This window comes from Miscanthus floridulus, chromosome 2 (genome assembly GCF_019320115.1).
Source record: "Miscanthus floridulus cultivar M001 chromosome 2, ASM1932011v1, whole genome shotgun sequence".
In the NCBI taxonomy this organism is placed as follows: Eukaryota; Viridiplantae; Streptophyta; class Magnoliopsida; order Poales; family Poaceae; genus Miscanthus; species Miscanthus floridulus.
In genome coordinates this window covers 181813955-181834369 of record NC_089581.1, presented here as the reverse complement: position 1 = coordinate 181834369, position 20415 = coordinate 181813955, and the positions used below count along the sequence as shown (strand labels likewise).

At 40.8% G+C, this 20415-nt stretch overlaps 1 non-coding gene across 1 annotated transcript; it reads right to left on the bottom strand.

Moving 5' to 3' along the window:
* Positions 1 to 1392: 1392 nt before the first annotated feature.
* LOC136540968 (small nucleolar RNA R71) lies at positions 1393 to 1501 on the bottom strand. The gene has a single exon (XR_010780085.1). It is a non-coding gene; the product is annotated as a small nucleolar RNA R71 (small nucleolar RNA).
* Between the last annotated feature and the right edge of the window lie 18914 nt (positions 1502 to 20415).

Below are 20415 nucleotides of genomic sequence, written 5' to 3'. Positions count from 1 at the left end.
TGTCTCGGATATAGATTCTTGTCCATCCCTGTACCCGTCGAGCATCAGTTAGGTAACAGATACCCGACGTGTACTGCATACCCAATAAATAAGGACACTTAGGGTCGCAGCTTTGCAATCGGAGATGTTTCTTCTTCACCCGGGTATAAGTGTCGGAGTCTCGGAGATGCCGAGGAGAAGGAGCAACGTTGCGAGGAGGACGAGCAAAGGTGGCTGAGAGATCAAACTGAGGAAGCGAGGGGCACGAGCGCTCGTGAGACAGGCGTGCTTGTGCTACTGGCAGAGATGATGAGGAAAAATTGAACTAGGGTTCCTAGAACACACAAACTATATATATGATTATTCAGATTTGGGCCAAAATACATATTTTGAGTTTCTTTGGACGTAATACTCGCATGACAGCTCAAATAGTCGGGTTCCCCAACGGGTAACGGGGACGGGTAAACAGGGAACGTTCCCGTACCCGTTATGCCCATCGGGAATAGATTTTGCCCATTTATATACCCGTAAGTAAATATATGATCCAACCCCTATCCCCTAATGGATTAAATACCCGTCGGATATCGGGTATCGAGCGCCGCTGCCATCTTTATTTAGAACTGATGTGTGGGGCCAGTTCTACGGCGTCGGGGCTCTCCCATCGAGTGTGTCCGCCGTGAGTTGACGAGCGCTGCTTGGGTTGGGCCGTCTGTATGGCTGTACCGAGCATAGGCAAGCAGAGGCAGACGTGTGGGCCATGCTCACCATGCATGAGCGGTGGTTGCATGTTTGCTCCACGAGCTTACAACGTGATGAAGGAAATGGCCGGCCCTTATTACGTGCAGGCAGCAAGGGATGGGAAACGCGCTAAGCCTGGTGATGGTTGTGGCTTCTGGGTTAGTCTTTTTAGATAAAATAGTTTTTTAAATGAATTTGAGTAACAGCTCAAATTCATCTGCTCACACATTCAATAAAGCCCGAGAAAATCCAAATCAGGCCTAGCACATCATCATGCACGTTATACTATATGAAATGCATCTTATTATTATTGTAGAAATATTTAAATTAGGTGAGAGGGAGCTAGCACAATTTAAGTTGTAAAGGTGTAATTATTGGTAGGAGTGTTTTGTATTTGGAACGTGAGAGAATTATACATGTGTTGACCGAGAGTTGACCAACACAAGTAAGAGGTTTATTTAAGTTGCAGAATAATTTATATGATTAGTTTTTGGAGAAACAAGATAAGAAGGTTTGAAGGTTGACTTAGTTGACCTACAAACCACATGCAACACAACAACAAGCAATGTTTAAGAAAAAAATTAAAAAGTTGGGTTTTTCATTACATGCAAATCCACGGGTTGTTACACTGCTCCACTGTATTCCTAGCAAAGTTCTTTTCTATAGGCAAGACCAATGCTCTGCGTGGGAGACTCTCAAGCTTTTAGCAACAACATGATGAATCTGTCCCTGAGGCATGGGAACGCTTTCAAGATCACATATCAAAATGTCCCCATCATGGGATGGAGAATTGGCTACTCATGCAGACTTTCTACCACGGGTTGACCAACAGTACCCATGAGACTATGGATGCTGCTACTGGAGATGCATTCCTATCACTCACCATACTAGCTACAACAGCTCTTGTGGAGAAAATGGCCTCCAATCAAGGTTGGAATGAAGAACGTGTTCAAACCCACCAGAGGGGTGGAGGTATGCATCAACTCAAAGAGGTAGACATGTTATCTGCCAAGATAGACCTGCTAATGAAGAAGCTTGAAGATCGAGCCAATGAGAAGCAAGAAGTCATGGATATTTATGATTCTCGCATGACATGTGAAGTGTGTGGAAACATTGAGCATTCAGAAAACAGATGTACTGAAACCCAAGAGGAGGTGAACTTTGTCAACAACAACTACTTTCGTCTTCAGTAGAATCAAGGATGGAATCAACAACAAAGACCGAACTACCAAGGTAACTATCAAGGTAATAATTTTAATAATTTCAATCAACCACTCTTGAGAGAATTAATTGCTGGCCAATCCAAACTTATGGAGGGATTATCTAGAAAGGTAGATACCAATGATAAAATTCTAGAGAATATAAATAATAGAATGGATAACTTTGCTTCTGCCATTAAAAACCAGCATACCTTTAATAAAATGATAGAATCACAAATAGCTCAGTTGGCTGTTGCTGTTCCTCCATCCGACAAAGGTAAGGTTTTAGGGCAATCGAAAGATCTAGAAACTGCAAATCTTATCGATATTCACAATTGAAAGGTCCTAATGGCTAGAGGGGGGGTGAATAGCCTAATAAAAATTTCTACAACAACACTTAGCAAACCAGTTAAACAATTATGAGGCGAAGCAAGTGTTGCGCTAGCCTAAATTGCAAGCCACCTACCATAATTCTAGTTGATATAGTTTCTATCCACACAATAGCTATGTCACTACAATAAGTTAGTGTGCTCTCAAAGGCTAACTAAAGAGTCACACTAACCAAACTAACAAGCTCTTACTACTAGCTACACTAAAGAGTTTGACAACTAGTTTGCGATAATATAAAGAGAGTGAGCAAGAAGGTTATATCATCGTGTCGAGGAAGGAGCCAATCAATCACAAGAATGAATAACAATGAAGACCAATCACCTCGGAATCAAATGATGAACACAATGATTTTTTACCGAGGTTCACTTGCTTGCCGGCAAGCTACTCCTCATTGTGGCAATTCACTCACTTGGAGGTTCACGCACTAATTGGCATCACACGCCAAACCCTCAATAGGGTGCCGCACAACCAACACAAGATGAGGATCACATAAGTCATGAGCAATCCACTAGAGTATATTTTGGCTCTCCACTAGGGAAAGGTCAAGAACCCCTCACAATCACCACGATCGGAGCCGGAGACAATCACCACTCTCCGCTCGATAATCCTCACTGCTCCAAGCCATCTAGGTGGCAGCAACCACCAAGAGTAACAAGTGAATCCCACAGCGAAACACGAACACCAAGTGCCTCTAGATGCAATCACTCAAGTAATGCACTTGGATTCTCTCCTAATCTCACAAAGATGATGAATCAATGATGAAGATGAGTGGGAGGGCTTTGGCTAGGCTCATAAGGTTGCAATGTCAATGCAAATGGCCAAGAGAATGAGCTTGAGCTAGCCATAGGGCTTAAATAGAAGCCCCCATGAAATAGAGCCGTTGTACCCCTTCACTAGGCACAACATGGGGTGATCGGATGCTCCGGTCATATTGACCGGACGCTGGTCTTCAGTGTCCGGTCACGTGATGCATGCCACATGTCCCCTCTCTTCAAACACGATCGCCTGATCTCAATGGTCATGTGATGATCGGACACCGCAGCTAAGAGTGACCGAACGTTGAACCCCAGTGTCCGGTTGTTTCCAGTAAGCATCTAGAGATGACATTTCTCGACCGGACATGTCCGGTCACACTTGATTGGACACAGCCAACATCCAGTCAGTCACCTACCTCACTATGTGTTGCCACATCAACATGACCGGATGCAACCCTTCAGCGCCCGGTCACTCAGTGACCCAACGTCCAGTCGATTACCGACGCCAGCGTCTTTGCGCTACCACTGACCAGACGCATCAGTCCTTCCGAGACCAGCATCCGGTCACTGCGTGACCAGTGTAACTAACTCCTTTTCATCTCTATCTTCTTCACCCTTGCTCCAATGTGTTAACCACCAAGTATATCACCTTGTGCACATGTGTTAGCATATTTTCACAAACATTTTCAAGGGTGTTAGCACTCCACTAGATACTAAATGCATATGCAATGAGTTAGAGCATCTAGTGGCACTTTGATAGCCGCATTTCGATACGAGTTTCACCCCTCTTAATGGTACAGCTATCAAACCTAAATGTGATCACACTCTCTAAGTGTCTTGATCACTAAAACAAAATAGCTCCTATAATTTATACCTTTGCCTTGAGCCTTTTGTTTTTCTCTTTCTTCTTTTCAAGTTCAAGCACTTGATTATCACCATGGCATCGCCATCATCACGTTGTGATCTTCATTTGCTTCATCCCTTGGAATGTGCTACCTATCTCATGATTACTTGATAAACTAGGTTAGCACTTAGGGTTTCATCAATTCACCAAAACCAAACTAGAGCTTTTAATCTCTCCCTTTTTGGTAATTGATGACAACCCTTACACAAAGATATGAATTGAAATTCAATTGAATCCATGTTGCTTGCCCAAGCATTTTTACCATTTGTAAAAGGATATGGACAAGTTTCATGAACCCCAAATGGTAGCAATTGCTCCCCCTTGGTTTCATCAAATTCAATATAATGAACTTCCTCAAGAGTACCACTATCCAAATTCCAAACTCTATATGCTTTGCTTGAAGTGGAATAACCAAGTAGGAATTCTTCATCATATTTTTTGTCAAACTTGCCCAATCTAGTGCTTTTTCAAGATATAACATTTGCAACCAAAGACCCGAAAATATGCAATGTTGGGCTTTATATCATTCAAGAGCTCATATGATGTCTTCTCTTGCAATAGGTGATAATAGAGGTGGTTGCTACAATAGCAAGCCGTGTTGATAGCTTTGGCCCAAAAAGATTGACTCATATTGTACTCACTAAGCATAGACCTTGCCATATCAATGAGTGTTCTATTCTTCCTCTCAACAAGGTTATTTGATTATGGAGTGTACTTGGCCGAGAATTGATATCTAATTCCAAATTCATCACACAACTCATCAATTTTAGTATTCTTAAACTCACTACCATTGTCACTTGTAACTCTCTTGATGGTTGTTTCAAACTTATTGTGAATGCCCTTGACAAACGATTTGAATGTTACAAACACATCACTTTTGTCCACTAGAAAGAATACCCATGTGTATCTAGTGTAATCATCCACTATTATAAAGCCATATTTGTTACCACCAATGCTAGTGTATTGAGTTGGCCCAAATAAATCCATGTGTAATAACTCAAATGCTTTACTAGTGCTCATCATGCTTTTCTTAGGATGGGTGTTTCCAACTTGTTTACCAGCTTGACAAGAGCTATAAAGCTTATCCTTTTCAAACACAACATCTTTCAAGCCTCTAACCAAGTCATGCTTAACCAATCTATTCAATTGTTTCATTCCAACATGACCAAGCCTTCTATGCCATAACCATCCCATGCTAGACTTAGTGAACAAGCATGTAGATAATCTAGCTTCACTTGCATTGAAATCAACCAAGTATAGATTCTCATATCTAAAGCCTTTGAAGATCAAATTAGAGCCATCTACACTTATGATCTCTAAATCATCTACCCCAAATATGCATTTGAATCCAAGATCACACAATTGAGCCATGGATAGCAAGTTGAAATTCAAGCTCTCTACTAGCAATACATTGGATATGCTTATGTCATAAGATATTGTAATCTTACCAAGCCCTTTGACCTTGCCTTTGCCATTGTCACCAAATGTGACACTATTATAACCATCATTGCCATTGGTATTGATTGAGTTGAACATTCTTGCATCACCGGTCATGTGTTGAGTGCACCCACTATATGGAACCCAATGTCTTTCTCTGGCTTTGTAATTGACCTATAAAAGAAGATCAATTCTTTTTAGGTACCCAAACTTTCTTGGGTCCTTGAAGGTTAGTCACTAAGCTCTTTGGTACCTAAATGGATTTCTTCTTTGAGCCCATCCATGGTTTACCAATGAACTTAGCCTTCACACCATTTGTACCCTTGGTAAGCACATAGAAAGAATCAAGCTTAATAGAGGATACATTAGCTTGTGACTTCTTGTTCATGCACTTTTACTCTATATGACCAACTTGCTTGCAACTAGTGCAAAACCGACAATTGTTCTTCACAAAACTAGTCTTGTGAAGAGCAAAGGCCGCCTTATCTTTCTTGGGGATATAGCCCAATCTATCTTTGTAGATAGAAGCTCTTTGGCTACCAAAGCATATAAGCAAGCAGTCCTCACCACCATAGGCCTTAGCCAAGGTGTGAGTGAGCTTATTGACCTCCTTCTTGAGGTTCTCATTCTCAACCATTAGTGAGGCATCACAAGTGAAACCATCACTACTAGATGAGGTGGAATTAGAAGTACTACAAGAAGGGTTAGTGGGAACAACAATGATAGGTATAGATAATGATTCATCAATTATATCACAACTTAAGCCTACATCATAAGTCTCAACATGCTTCTTTTTATCTTACTCATTAAGCAAAGAGGAATGAGCCTTTTCAAGCTTTTTGTGAGCCTTGCCAAGCTTCTCATGGGCTTCCACTAGCCTCTCATGAGTTGCCTTGAGCTCATTAAGGGCTTGCTTAAGGGCTTTTACCTCCTTATTCAAGCTCTTGCATTCTCTTCTCTTAATGTCAAAGTGTTCTTTGGCTTCTTCTAGCATGTCAAATAATTCATCTTTAGTAGGTTCATCATCATCACTATCACTATTATTTTCATTATCATGTTCGTCATCACTTCCATCATTATCACAAGTTTGTACCTTAGTGGCCTTAGCCATGAAACATGATGAAGTGTCGAAGAGAGAAGGCTTCTCATTGATAGCGATGCTTGCAAGTGCCTTCTTCTTGGTGGTCTTGTCATCATCACTATCATCATCATCACTTGAGGAGGTATCACTATCCCAAGTGACCACATATGAACCACCCTTCTTCTTAAAGGTCATATTGTCCTTCTTCTCTTTCTTTTCCTTCTTGTCCTTCTTCTTGTTCTTCTTGTTGTCATCATCATTATCGCTATTGTATGGACATTGAGCAATAAGATGATCTTTGCTTCCATATTTGAAGCATCTTCTTGACTCTTCCTTATTCTTGGATGAAGATTTCTTTCTTCTAGCACGGTACCCTTTCTTCATCATGAACTTGCCAAACTTCTTGACAAAGAGAGCCATCTTCTCATCATCATCATCCGATGAGCCATCATCTTCACTTGATATTTCTTGCTTAGCCTTGCCCTTGGATGATGTGGCCTAGAATGCCACACTCTTCTTCTCATCTTTCTTCTCCTTCTTTTCTTCCTTCTCATCATCATCTCTATATGTATCATCGGTCATTATATCTCCCAACACTTGGTTTGGTGTCATGGTGTTCAAACCACTCCTCACTAGAATAGTGACCAATGTGCCAAATCTTGAAGGCAAACATCAAGAACTTGTGGGAGAAGTCCTTGTCCTTCACCTCTTCTCCAAGTGCTTTTAGATCATTGACAAGCACTTGAAGCCTATGGAACATCTCCAGCACACTCTCATCCTCCTTCATCTTAAAGCTTGCAAACTTCTCTTTGAGAATGTATGCCTTTGCACCCTTCATGGCTTGAGTGCCCTCAAATGATTCCTCTAATTTCTTCCATGCCTTATGAGCTTTCTCAATGTTCTTGATTTGCTCAAAAGTTTTCTCATCCAAAGCATCATGGATGGCACTAAGAGCAATGTCATTATTTTAGAGTAGCATTTCTTTGGCAGCGGTGGGAGCCTCTTCATCTTCAATCTCAATCTTTGTCTCTACCACCTTACAAACTTTCCTATTGATTGACTTGATATAAGTTGTCATCTTAGCTTTCCAATAGGGATAATTTGAGCCATCAAATTGGGGTGGCTTCTTGGTATTGTTGATTTGAGCCATTTTTACACCGAAGGTTGTTAAGCCTCAAATCACGGTGACCTCAGCTCTGATACCACTTGAAAGGTCCTAATGGCTAGAGGGGGTGAATAGCCTAATAAAAATTTCTACAACAACACTTAGCAAACCGGTTAGACAATTATGAGGTGAAGCAAGTGTTATGCTAGCCTACTAAAATCGCAAGCCACCTACCACAATTCTAGTTGATATAGTTTCTATCCACACAATAGCTATGTCACTACATGAAGTTAGTGTGCTCTCAAAGGCTAACTAAAGAGCGACACTAACCAAACTAACAAGCTCTCACTACTAGCTAGACTAAAGAGCTTGATAACTAGTTTGCGATAATGTAAAGAGAGTGAGCAAGAAGGTTATACCGTCGTGTCAAGGAAGGAGCCAATCAATCAAAGAATGAATAACAATGAAGACTAATCACCTCGGAATCAAATGATGAACACAATGATTTTTTACCGAGGTTCACTTGCTTGCCGGCAAGCTACTCCTCGTTGTGGCGATTCACTCACTTAGAGGTTCATGTGTTAATTGGCATCACACGCCAAACCCTCAATAGGGTGCTGCACAACCAATACAAGATGAGGATCACATAAGTTATGAGCAATCTACTAGAGTACCTTTTGACTCTCTGCCGAGGAAAGGTCAAGAACCCCTTACAATGATCACAATCGGAGCCAGAGACAATCACCACTCTCTGCTCGATGATCATCGCTACTCCAAGCCGTCTAGGCAACGACAACCACCAAGAGTAACAAGCGAATCCCATAACGAAACATGATCACCAAGTGCCTCTAGATGCAAACACTTAAGCAATGCACTTGGATTCTCTCCCAATCTCACCAAGATGATGAATTAATGATGAAGATGAGTGGGAGGGCTTTGGCTAAGCTCACAAGGTTGCAATGTCAATGCAAATGGCCAAGAGAATGAGCTTGAGCTGGTCATGGAGCTTAAATAGAAGTCCCATGAAATAGAGCCATTGTACCCCTTCACTGGGCACAACACGGGGTGATCGGACGCTTCGGTCATATTGACCGGACGCTGGTCTTTAGTGTCTGATCACATGATGTGTGCCACGTGTCCCCTCTCTTCAAATGCTGATCACCCGATCTCAATGGTCATGTGATGACCGGACGCTATAGCTAAGAGTGACCGGACATTGAACCCCAGCGTCCGATCGTTTCTAGTAAGCATCCAGAGACGACATTTCTTGACCGAACACGTCCGATCACACTTGACCGGACACAGCCAGCGTTCGGTCAATCACCTACCTCACTGTGTGTTGCCATGTCAGCATGACCGGACATAGCCCTTCAGCATCAGGCTATGTCCAATCACTCAGTGACCTAGCGTCCGATCGATTACCGATGCCAACGTCTTCATGCTACCACTGACCAGACGTGCCAGTCCTTCCGAGACCAGCATCCGGTCACTGCGTGACTAGTGTGACTAACTCCTTTTCACCTCTATCTTCTTCACCCTTGCTCCAATGTGCTAACCACCAAGTGTATCACCTTGTGCACGTGTGTTAGCATATTTTCACAAACATTTTCAAGGGTGTTAGCACTCCACTAGATCCTAAATACATATGCAATGAGTTAGAGCATCTAGTGGCACTTTGATAACCGCATTTCGATACGAGTTTCACCCCTCTTAATAGTACAGCTATCAAACCTAAATGTGATCACACTCTCTAAGTGTCTTGATCACCAAAACAAAATAGCTCCTATAATTTATACCTTTGCCTTGAGCCTTTTGTTTTTCTCTTTCTTCTTTTCAAGTTCAAGCACTTGATTATCACCATGGCATCGCCATCATCACGTCATGATCTTCATTTGCTTCATCACTTGGAATGTGCTACCTATCTCATGATCACTTGATAAACTAGGTTAGGACTTAGGGTTTCATCAATTTACTAAAACCAAACTAGAGCTTTCAGCAATGCAGCGTATTACTGTATACAACCATCGATGGAAAGGTGGATAGACTATACCTTGCTGGAGAAGAAGAGCGATCTAGGGAGACCTGTCATCCCTATCGCCATTAGACCTCATATTTTTTAAGAAGCTGTCTGTGACTTCAGAGTAAGTGTCAACATCATGCCTAAGGTAATTTATAATTAAATTAATGGAGATATTTTGTTGTACATAAATATACATTTGTAGCTTGTAGATCAGTCACTCTGTTACCCCAAGGGAGTTCTTGAAGACGCTATTATTCGAGTTGGACAATCATATGTTCCTGTAAGCTTTGTGGTTTTGTAAATAGGTGGAGATGTAAGGGCACCTATTATTTTGGGCCGACCTTTACTAAGCACTGCAAAAGGCATCATCTACGTGGACAGTGCCAAGATATGTTTCATACTCAAGGATAGAAAGGAAAAGTTTTCTTTCAAGAATCGTATCTTGTAATCTCCTAGACATCCACAAATGCCATACCTGTCCAAAGAGACAACAGTGACCAAGAAAAAGAATGACAGGAGAAGGAGAAAGAACAAAGCCAGACAGCCACAAGAAGAATCAGTCAACATGATCAACACACTCCGATCAAAGTACAACCACCTCCTCGCTTCACCATTCCTTACTAAGAAAGATGATCCAGGCATACCCATGATCGAGTGTATCATTGGACAAAGAATCTTCCACAAGACCTTCTACGACATTGGGTCGGGTGTTAATATAATGTCCAAGGTAACATATGAATACTTATTTGGGTATGAACCTTTGTTCTCTACATATATGCAATTGCAGATGGCGAACCAATCAATCTGATTTCTAGAAGGAATAGCAAAAGATGTCATGGTAAGGATATATGATTACTATGCCCTTGCCGACTTCATGGTTCTAGACATGGGAGAAGAAGAAGACGATACACCCATCATCCTTGGAAGACCGTTCCTCAACACTACCAACATGATCATCTACGTCGGATCTAGACATGTCCACTTCTGATTCCCTAAAGAAAAGGTACTATGGGGGTATGGCCCCTGGTACCCTCAAGATAAGACATGGGTCACACTATCAGAGGTGGCCCAGCCCACAAGATCAAGGCATGTACGGTGCTGCTCAGCGTGCACCGCAAGACATTGTATAGTACCAAATAGGATACTTTCCTTATAACCCTACCTCCTCCAGAGTATATAAGGAGAGGTAGGGGTCCCCTAGCGGACAAGATACATAGATGATCCATCTAGATCCATGATCCATACATCATGTATTCAATACAATACACCAAAGATATATGACATAGGGTATTATGTCGATCAGACAACCCAAACCTATCTAAATCACTGTCTCTGCGCCTTGTGTCACCATCCGGTTCCTGATTACGCGCATCCCCCACCGATAAATCTACCATCATGGGATACCCCTCAATGGACTGCCGATGATATTCTATCGATAGGTACGCTGTTATTTCAATAGTTATATGACTTATGAGCAGCTGAAGAACTCTCACTCTAGGAGGAGATGTCGATCATCCTAAAACCAAAAGAATCAATCCCCAAAGAAAAGTTAGGAGAAAGATGAGGAACTTGAAGAAGTTGTAAAAGATGAGCCCGCTCTACCAAAGTCAAGTCCATAGACCAAGCAGGTATGGAAAGAAAAGGTAACATCACCACCAGAGTCACAAGAGGTGCAACCATTAGGGTCTCCATCCCTGGGATCGATCGATGCACCCAAAGAATAAACAAGATAGGAAAAGAGTCATGTCCGGAGGACTTAAAAATTTGAACCCTCGCTGAGAGGTAATATCAGTAGTTATCCATATTTACTTTTTAGTATTGCATGAATTACTTTTTACTTTAGCATATTTACTTTTCTGCATTAGCATTGCATTTAGAATAGGAAGATAAAATGTTTCATGACTGCATTACAGTATTGCAACATAAATTCTAAGCCCCACATGAGTAATTTTACGGTGTGTAAACACCCATGCGAAGATTCACTATGGTGGCATAAAAAATTATATATATATATAACATGCATGTATATTTTCTTTGTGCATTATATAAATAAGAAAATCCAAAAATAATAGACATCCTGCTAGAACTTTGCCAATTAGAAAATATGTCTAAACTTCCAAGGACAACAAATCTCTGAATGGCTGGCCGCTAACCCCTTATCCTAATCTATGCCATGAGTTTTGGTGTTCTTGTTGGAGTATTTTGCATGATGATCAAGAGTAAAGCCATCCATCTGAAGTACATTTTTCTGAACTGTCACTACATTTGCTGCGTGAGGAACACAATTTCTAGATGGATGAGAAAGACCTTTGCTGGTAGACTCACCCTAAGTTAGACCAGACAACATCCAGCTTGGGGAAGGAGCATCCCCCATGTATCTAGATAAGTATTTCTTTTTCTTTAGTTTTACTATTAAGTTTGCTTCATGTTAGTTAAAATAAAAAGATGCACAATAAACAAAAATAAAATAAAATTTATCTTAGCTATATAATAGTAAGGTGTGATCTTAAAAATAAAAGGTGTGTGTCTAGTTTGATTTTTAAGAGCTAAATAAATAAATGAACTCTGAGGATAATCTCTTATAATGGAAATGATGAATTGTTGCTATGTCGTAATTCCTTTCAAGTACCTAGTTTTCAGCCTTGAATTCTCTCAAGTATTGGATACGACTGTTTTGATATAAGAATTTACTCTGAACTTGAAACTCGTGGATAGCATATACTTGATCTAAGTCTAGGTAATTGACGGATATGATATGAGAAGGTCAGAGCTGCTGTTTATCTTGTTCCAAGTGACACTAAAATTCTAGAGATTTATCTTTTGAAAAACATAAAAATCCTACAAGATGAGCTCCTATATGACAAAGCTTGAATTTCTACTAGAGCCATATATGATATTTAGATTAGGAAAACTTCCACTTATATGTTGCTTGCATTGCGTTTAGTCAAGCTTTGTTGACCCTTATGAGAGGTTTGTCATGCTCTTAAAATCAAGATTATGTACACACCACCCAAATATGCACTACTCCTACACTGGGGGCAGGCGTAACAACATGCCATTTCATCTAGATCCACCCAAAAATGTTTTACTCCTACACTGGGAGTAAACACAAAAAATATTGTTGATAGAAATTTCCAACAAATAAATGCTCCAAGTTCTTGTTGCTATCTCTCAAAAGTTTTGTTGCATAAAAGTGGCATGGGCTATGCAAAAGTAATTCATAAAAAATAGAAAGATGAGAAAAAATGGACAAGTGTCCAAGATATTTAAAACAATGGGTACATGGATGCCCGTCCAAAAAAAGAGGAGAAAAGATGAATAAGATAGCTCATGTTTTCTTGCAAAGTTGTTTTCAAATTTCTAGAGAGAGATACGTTTTCAAGGAGCATAGTAGAAATAGGATTAGCTACCATATATATCCACCACATACATCATACACATGTACATCTTGATTTGATTGTATGACAACTCTCTCTAGATCTGAGGTTTGACTTTACAATATATGTATTGCAAGTATGCTCTTTCATGCTATCTCCATTCTTATGAGCTCCACATAAGCCTTAGTTATAGGAAGAGAAAGGCATAACACCACTATTACCTTGGTGAGGATCCACAAATACCATATTGAGAGACTTGAGAGTGTCATATAAAGGAAGCTCTGAGTTTTATTTTGAAAACCTATAAAAACTCCAAAATAATGGTTGAGCAAAGAACTTGAGACATAATGCTTGACTTGATTGTTCTATCTTTCAATTGCTCAAGACCTAAGTGAAGGCTGAGAAGCCCCATGGTTGAAGGTAATATGGATAAGTTTGAAAGTTAGATCAGTTTATTCTAACCCAGAGGAGAATTCTTGTTTGAACGCATGTGTATTTTTTAGGAGTTGCGTCAATGTTTTTAAAATCCTTAAACTCCTGATCCGTTTGCTAAGTTTAGCTTTGCTAAGAGACTAGCAAAGGTTAAGCTTAGGGGAGTTTGTTGATGGTAGTTAACAACCATTATAAACCATCAATATAACATGTATAAGGGCATAAATATAATCACCAATGAAGGTTTAGGAGTTTAAACTAACAAATTTTATGAGTTTTGGTGAATCTGTATTTTCTACAGGATTTATCTAGAAAATCATCAAGGTGGACCTACATGTTAGATTTAATTGCACTTATCCACAGTGAAACAAACACTAGAAGACTCTATAAGACTCAGGAGGACTCCACACCGAAGCGGAGGGCGAGACGCCACCACCTGTAAGCCGCCTAGCCCCTAGGGCCCACCTGTCAGCCTCTTGTTGTTATGTCAGTTCTCCATCACCTCCTAGGTTGCATCTACACCATCCTTTAAGTCAGTTTGATCCAAGGGTTCACGTTGGATGCTCTGGCCTATATATATCAGTCCCTATCCCCCTAAAAAAGGCATAAGTCATTTGAGAAGACAGAAACCCTAATCATCCTCAAAGCTCCATGACATTCTAGGGCATAACTAGTTAGGCTAGGTCTAGAGGGAGACAAGCAGGCTTTGCTTGGATTCTTGATCTTGTCAAGAGCATGGTTTGGTATAATCTTTGTACCCCTCTCTCTTTTGTATCTCTATTACTTTTATATGCTAGTTACAATTATTATGACAATATTAGTATTTATCTTATTAATGTTCTTTGTTATAATGTTCATGGTCTATTTTGATTATATGCTTAGTATAGTTGGATTATCATTATGTTCATGCATAAGTTCATATAGCGCTCACTCTAAGGATCCATGGGTGGGTGGTCAATATTGTGTAAGCATGGTGCTTATTTGTTGTTTACCTGTGGATACACCCTATATTCTAGATCATGTGGTAGATCGTAGATGTGACACTCCTATTGAGTCCTTTGTAGTCCACCGCCCTAATATAGGCGCATGTAGGGTTCGGTTACGAAGGAAGAGCAAGCTCAATTCTTAATCTTCCTTAGTAATATCCCTTATGTGTAGATATGACGATGATCTTAGCAATGATTACTAGGTATAATTGCACTAATCAATGTATGCTTTGACTTGTAATTAAGAATGACTTAGGAATTATTCCTCTAATGTTCTACCTAACCATGCTAATGCCATAGAAAGAAGTACTCTGAGTGGTTTGTTATTATCATTGATCAATACTTATTATATATATATATATCTTATCCTATGACTTACCCCTGTTATGATTAGAATATTGGTTATGGTTTACTTCTCCTTCAATAGTACAAGTTATCAATACATGTCCATGCTAGACCTTCCCTGTGGTAAAAATATAAATAACGATACCAGAATACTCTCAGGTAAAATGCTACAATGCTACAAGTGTGAAGGGCAAGTTGAGTGATGCCTTGGCACCGATGGACCAAGACAATGGTGAAGAGCAAGTGAAGTCAAGATCGATGAACCAATACGGTCACATGATGACATGAAGTGGATCATATCATTTGGTGATTGGTTGGTGCTTGTGTTGTATCGACATCGAAGGAGATGGAATGGAATTCATAAGGCAAAGGTATAACCTAGGGCATTTCATTTCACCGATCAAAGGGTTTAGGATAGATGGTCATACTATTAAGAGTAGCAAACTTGTTTGCATATCGGTTATCTAGTGCCACTTGAGCGATCTAACTTTGCATATGTGTTAGGATCGAGTGGCATTGAGAAAAGAGTGTTGATCCTTTAGAAAAATGTTTGTGAAAAGGTAACACACATGCACAAGTTGGTGAACACTTGGTGGTGTTAGCACAGTTGCAAAGGAGAAGTCAAAAGGTGAAGAAAGGAGGTGAAACCAGGCTCGGAGTGGTGCCCCGGGGCACCGCCACCCCCTGTTCGGTGCACCACCACCCCTATGGCGGTGACTGACTAGAGGACACCAAGAGGAGCTGGTGTTGGGGCTGGCACCGCCTGTGGCAGTGTGCACCACCCCTAGGATGGCGGTGCACTACCAGGGTGTGTCTGGTGCCACCGCCGTGGGCACCGCCCCTTTATTCCCAAGAGCAGCCGAGTGGGGCTAGTCACTGGATAGGGCACCGCCACCCTATGTCTGGTGCCACCGCCACTATTTTCTAGAGAGGGGGTATTTTGAGGGGTGACTGGCTAGTGGTCACCGCCACCCCTATCCAATGCCCATGACTAGTCAACCTAGCCATTATGTGACCATTGAAGGGGCATCGCCACCCCTAGGGCGGTGCCACCACCGCCATGTTCGGTGCCCTGGCAGAAAAGGGATCTTTGCTCCAATGGCTCTATTTGGCAGGGGCTATAAATAGAGGTGGAGCTCAGGTATTTGGCTAGTGGAGCACCCTTAAGCCTTGGTGGCTTGTGTAGGTGTGCTTGGAAGCCCTCTAACTCACTTGTGCTTGCAAGAGTGTGATCCAATTCCGAGTGAGTGTGATTCTAGTGCATTGCATCATGAGGTTGCATCGAGTGGCACTAGGTGATTGAGTGCAAGCTAGTGGTGCTTGTTACCCTTGGAGGTTGCCACCTCCTAGATGGCTTGGTGGCCTTTGACTCTGTTGAAGCATGCAAAAAGATTGTGCGGTGCTTCGGAGGAGGATTTGTGAGGGGGATTGTGCTCACCCCACGGGGATCGCGAAGAGCAACTCTAGTCGAATGTGTCATTGAGCTACCCTCACTTGGCTTGTGAGGTTCTTATGGTGTAAAATGTATGGACAAGGTTCGTGCAACACCTCTTAGCCACCGAACCACCAAGTGAGCAGTCGACACAACGGGGACGTAGCGTGGTGGCAACCAAGTGAACCTTAGGAGAAAATCATTTTGTCAACCTTGTCTTCCCATTGGTTTGCATCCCCATTACACAAGCTTGTATTTACTTTCACATACATTATGCTTGTGTAGTTGCTCTTGTAATTAGTTGGCTTGTGTAGCTTGCTAGTTACCTTCTTGCTTGTGTATCGTAGAAGTAGCTCCCTTATGTGACTAATTTGGTTTGAGTAACCTTGTTAGTCAAATTGCTTAGTTTGTGTAGCTAAGTAATTTGCGCTCTCTAATTTGGCATTAGTTGCCTTGTTATTGAGCATTGCTAGTGAGCTTAGGAGCTTTGTGCTTTTGCTACTAGCACGTGTATAAGCTCCCCGGTGCTTGAAGTACTAGTGGCATATGTTTATGTGACATTGCTCCTAAAATTGGTTAGGTGAGCTCTAGCTAGCCTAACACCTTTGTTGCCTAATTAGGATCTTTATAAGGTGCGTGAGAACTTAGATAGAGGGGTATAGTCTTGGCTAGACCGATAGTTTTAATTCCACACTTGTATCGGTTAGCCAGCACGATTAAGTTTTAGAAAGAACTATTCACCCCCCATCTTGTCTGCCATCTCGACTCTACACATGGTATCGGAGCTAGGTCTCTCATTTGTGGTCTTCACTAACCCGAGAGGATGGTGACTAATGGGCTAGATGTTGATTGTCCACACATTTTTTATGGCACAGACTTTGCACGAGTGGAAAAATTGGATGACATGTAATTTTAAGTTTATTTGCCCTCAAATGTGGTGGATGGTAGATGTAGGCTTTTCTCATGTGTTGGATGAAGATAATCTAACTCAAGCACAAGAGAAATGCCTAGATCTCAACATCCAAGCTACTAACATCATGTATAGATCTTTGGATGATTGTATATTTGGAGAGATCATTAACATGAAGACCGCTCATGAGATTTGGATTCATCTCAATGAGAAGAATGGGATGGTCACCGATGATGATGATGATGAGCCCAAGGAGGAGGCACATGAAGATGTTGAGGATAGCCATAATTCGGTGATTATGGAAGATTGCTCCACCTCATGGTCAACTGATGATGATGATGATATTACCACAAGATCACATGATAAGATTGATGATGATGCCACAAGTGATGCCAATGATGATGCTACTCCATGCACACTTGATGGTGACGATGATGGATCATGCTTGGGCTATGAGAGTGATTTATCTATAAACTCATCCACTACATCACATTGCTTCATGTCACAAGGTGACACCAAGGTATCTAATGCAAATATGATTGATCTTGATTCATATGAGGAGCATCTAGAATGATATGGTTGCACGATCAAAGCTTTAGAAAAAGAGATGGCTAAAACTGAGAAATTAAAAAATAAAAACTCTTTTCTAAAGAACACATGTGAACAACAAAAGCACCTACTTTATGTTACTACTTGTTCACCTTTGAAGAATTTGAAGGAGAACAATGAGCTCAAAAATGAAGTGAAGAATTTGAGCAACAAGTTAGAGAGGTGCTAAACTCAAGAGTCACCTTTGAGCACATGTTGAAGACTCAAAGAAGCTATGGTGACAAGTGTGGTGTCGGCTTCAACAAGAAGAGCATGACCAAGGGTGAAAGAAAAAGAGAAAGAAAGATGAAGAAGCAAGAAAAGGAAAGGCTATCTCATTTCATATGCTTCAAATGCCATGAAGTGGAACATCTTGCAATTGGTTGCCCCAATGAAGAAAAGCTCAAGTTGAAGAAGGAAGAAGAGAGGCTAAAGCATGTCAAGTGCTTCAAGTGCCACACAAGGGGTCATCTAACCTCTATGTGCCCAACCAAGCAGGTGGTGAAGCAACAAGAAGAGCATCAATCAAAGCCACAAGTTGAACAAGAAGAGAAGACACCCTAAGAGCAAATCAAGATCAATCATGAAGAGGGTGATGATTTGATGATAAAGAAGAAGAAAGCAAGGAGGGGTGAAAAAGCAAGAGAAAGAGCAATGCGTCCAAGGATGAATCATGATGCAAAGCAAGTGAGCAAGAGCAAAGAAGAGAAGATGAAGAAGATTGCTCACATGAGGTGCTATAGTTGTGACACATTGGGTCACCTAGCTTCAGGTTGCCCAATCAAGCTTGAGAAGAAGGCTCAAGTAAACAAGGAGAAGCAAGACAATGAGAAGCACCACATGAGCAAGGAAGAGAAGGCTCAATTAAAGTGAAAGTGCTACTCATACCGGGAAAGGGGACACATGGCACATTCATATCCCCTAGGTAATACTCCTAAGCCTATTTCAATAAATGATGATTCTATGCTTAGAAAGGATGGCAATGGTACCTTATTGGTTGTAATTGCAAAACACGTCGCTATTCATACTAAGGCTATGCCTAAGTATGTTGCTCCTAACTTGAGAGGACCCAAACTAGTTTGGGTACCATCAAAAAGTGGATAAATGATTATAGGTACCATCGGCATTGGAGTCTTGGTTCAAGTGGTATTCATTTTGTTGATCACATGATTGAGCCAAGTATTGAAAAGCAATGATCATTATCCTAATGCCATGACAAGATAGTGAAGTCCAAGAGCTATCAACATACACGTGCTATAATTCAAGTTGTGGTAATTTATTGGAATTATTTGGTGGCTTGCAAATAATTGAGTGAAAGCTTGCTATGGATAATCATGAGCTAATCAAGGTATATCTCTAATTGATCATTTCATTTAGGTGCATATGGGTTGATTGAATTGGATAAATATGCAAAGTTGCTTGCTATAAGATGTTTGAATGCATAAATGCTTAGTAATCAAGTTTGGATTGATTTGTGTTGGATAAATTCATGAGATGACTTTTAGTAAGTGGATTGAATGGATATATGTCTTGTGAAAGTATTCAAACAAGTTAGTTTCAAGTTTGATCCATATTTGATGAAGTATAGCTCAAGTGATTGAAATCTGTCCTAAATTGAAAATCTGAGCTAGCTGAGATCAAGTCTGAGTTTGAATGATCAAATCTATTTGGATTGGTTTGACATTTGGTATGCATGCTCTAGACTTATGGTATAAGATGTTGTATGTGGCAGAACTACCTAATCTATTGCCTCCTAGGAGTGCTCGTCTTCCATTAGACACTAAGTACTCAAGGGAGGACACTAAATCATGCGGTTCCATCAAGCACACCCCAAGGGAGAACCCAAAAATCCATATTTTTCCATCAGGATCACAAATGAGAGAATAAAGTTTGCATCATTCTTAACCACTTCTTACATCACTTTTAATACAACATCAGAGTATAATATTTATTGTTATAACAACGGAATGTAATCATATTATTAGAGTTATGAACAATTTAATTGAACAACAGAATATAAACATGTGAACAGAGTTATAGCGGAATTAAACATCTATTTATGATGGGATGAAATATTGATATATAAACTATGACAACATATTATAAAACTTTTATTTATAAAAACATTTAGTAAGAGTTATAAATAGAGACTATGATCGTAGCATAAAGGAAATTCTCTCTGAGCTCACCAGGAGGAATCCACACACAAGAGTCAGCTCTAGCATCCATCAGTCATCTGCAATAGGAGGAAATAAAACCCTGAGTACTCAATTATACTCAGCAAGACTTACCCGACAGAAAAAAGAAAAGACTCCAAGAACATGCAAAGCTATCTGGCTTGTGGGTTTATTGCATCTATAGGAAACATTACTAAATGTGTGTCCTTATATTTAATTTTTATTAGCAGTCGCATTAGTTCATTAACTAACCATTCTATGCAAGCACATGTGCTACTTTCAAGTAGGTGGTAAGCAATCAAATTTCCTTTTACCATCTTTCATCTTCTAGTTCTTACTACAGTGCCAGACCATAGACAAGCCGTACCAGATTGCCTGATGATTCACAAATCAATGCCCCTAGCTGGGTACCCCGAAAACACATGCCCCGCTTGTACCCTAGGTACAAGCAGGACCAACCCACTCCCCTCCTGTCATGGGGTCTAGGTCCTCGTCCAAACTAGGACTCCAAGCCCCGCCCCTGAGTCCTGGACTCGGTGCGGTGCAAGGACCTCCTAACC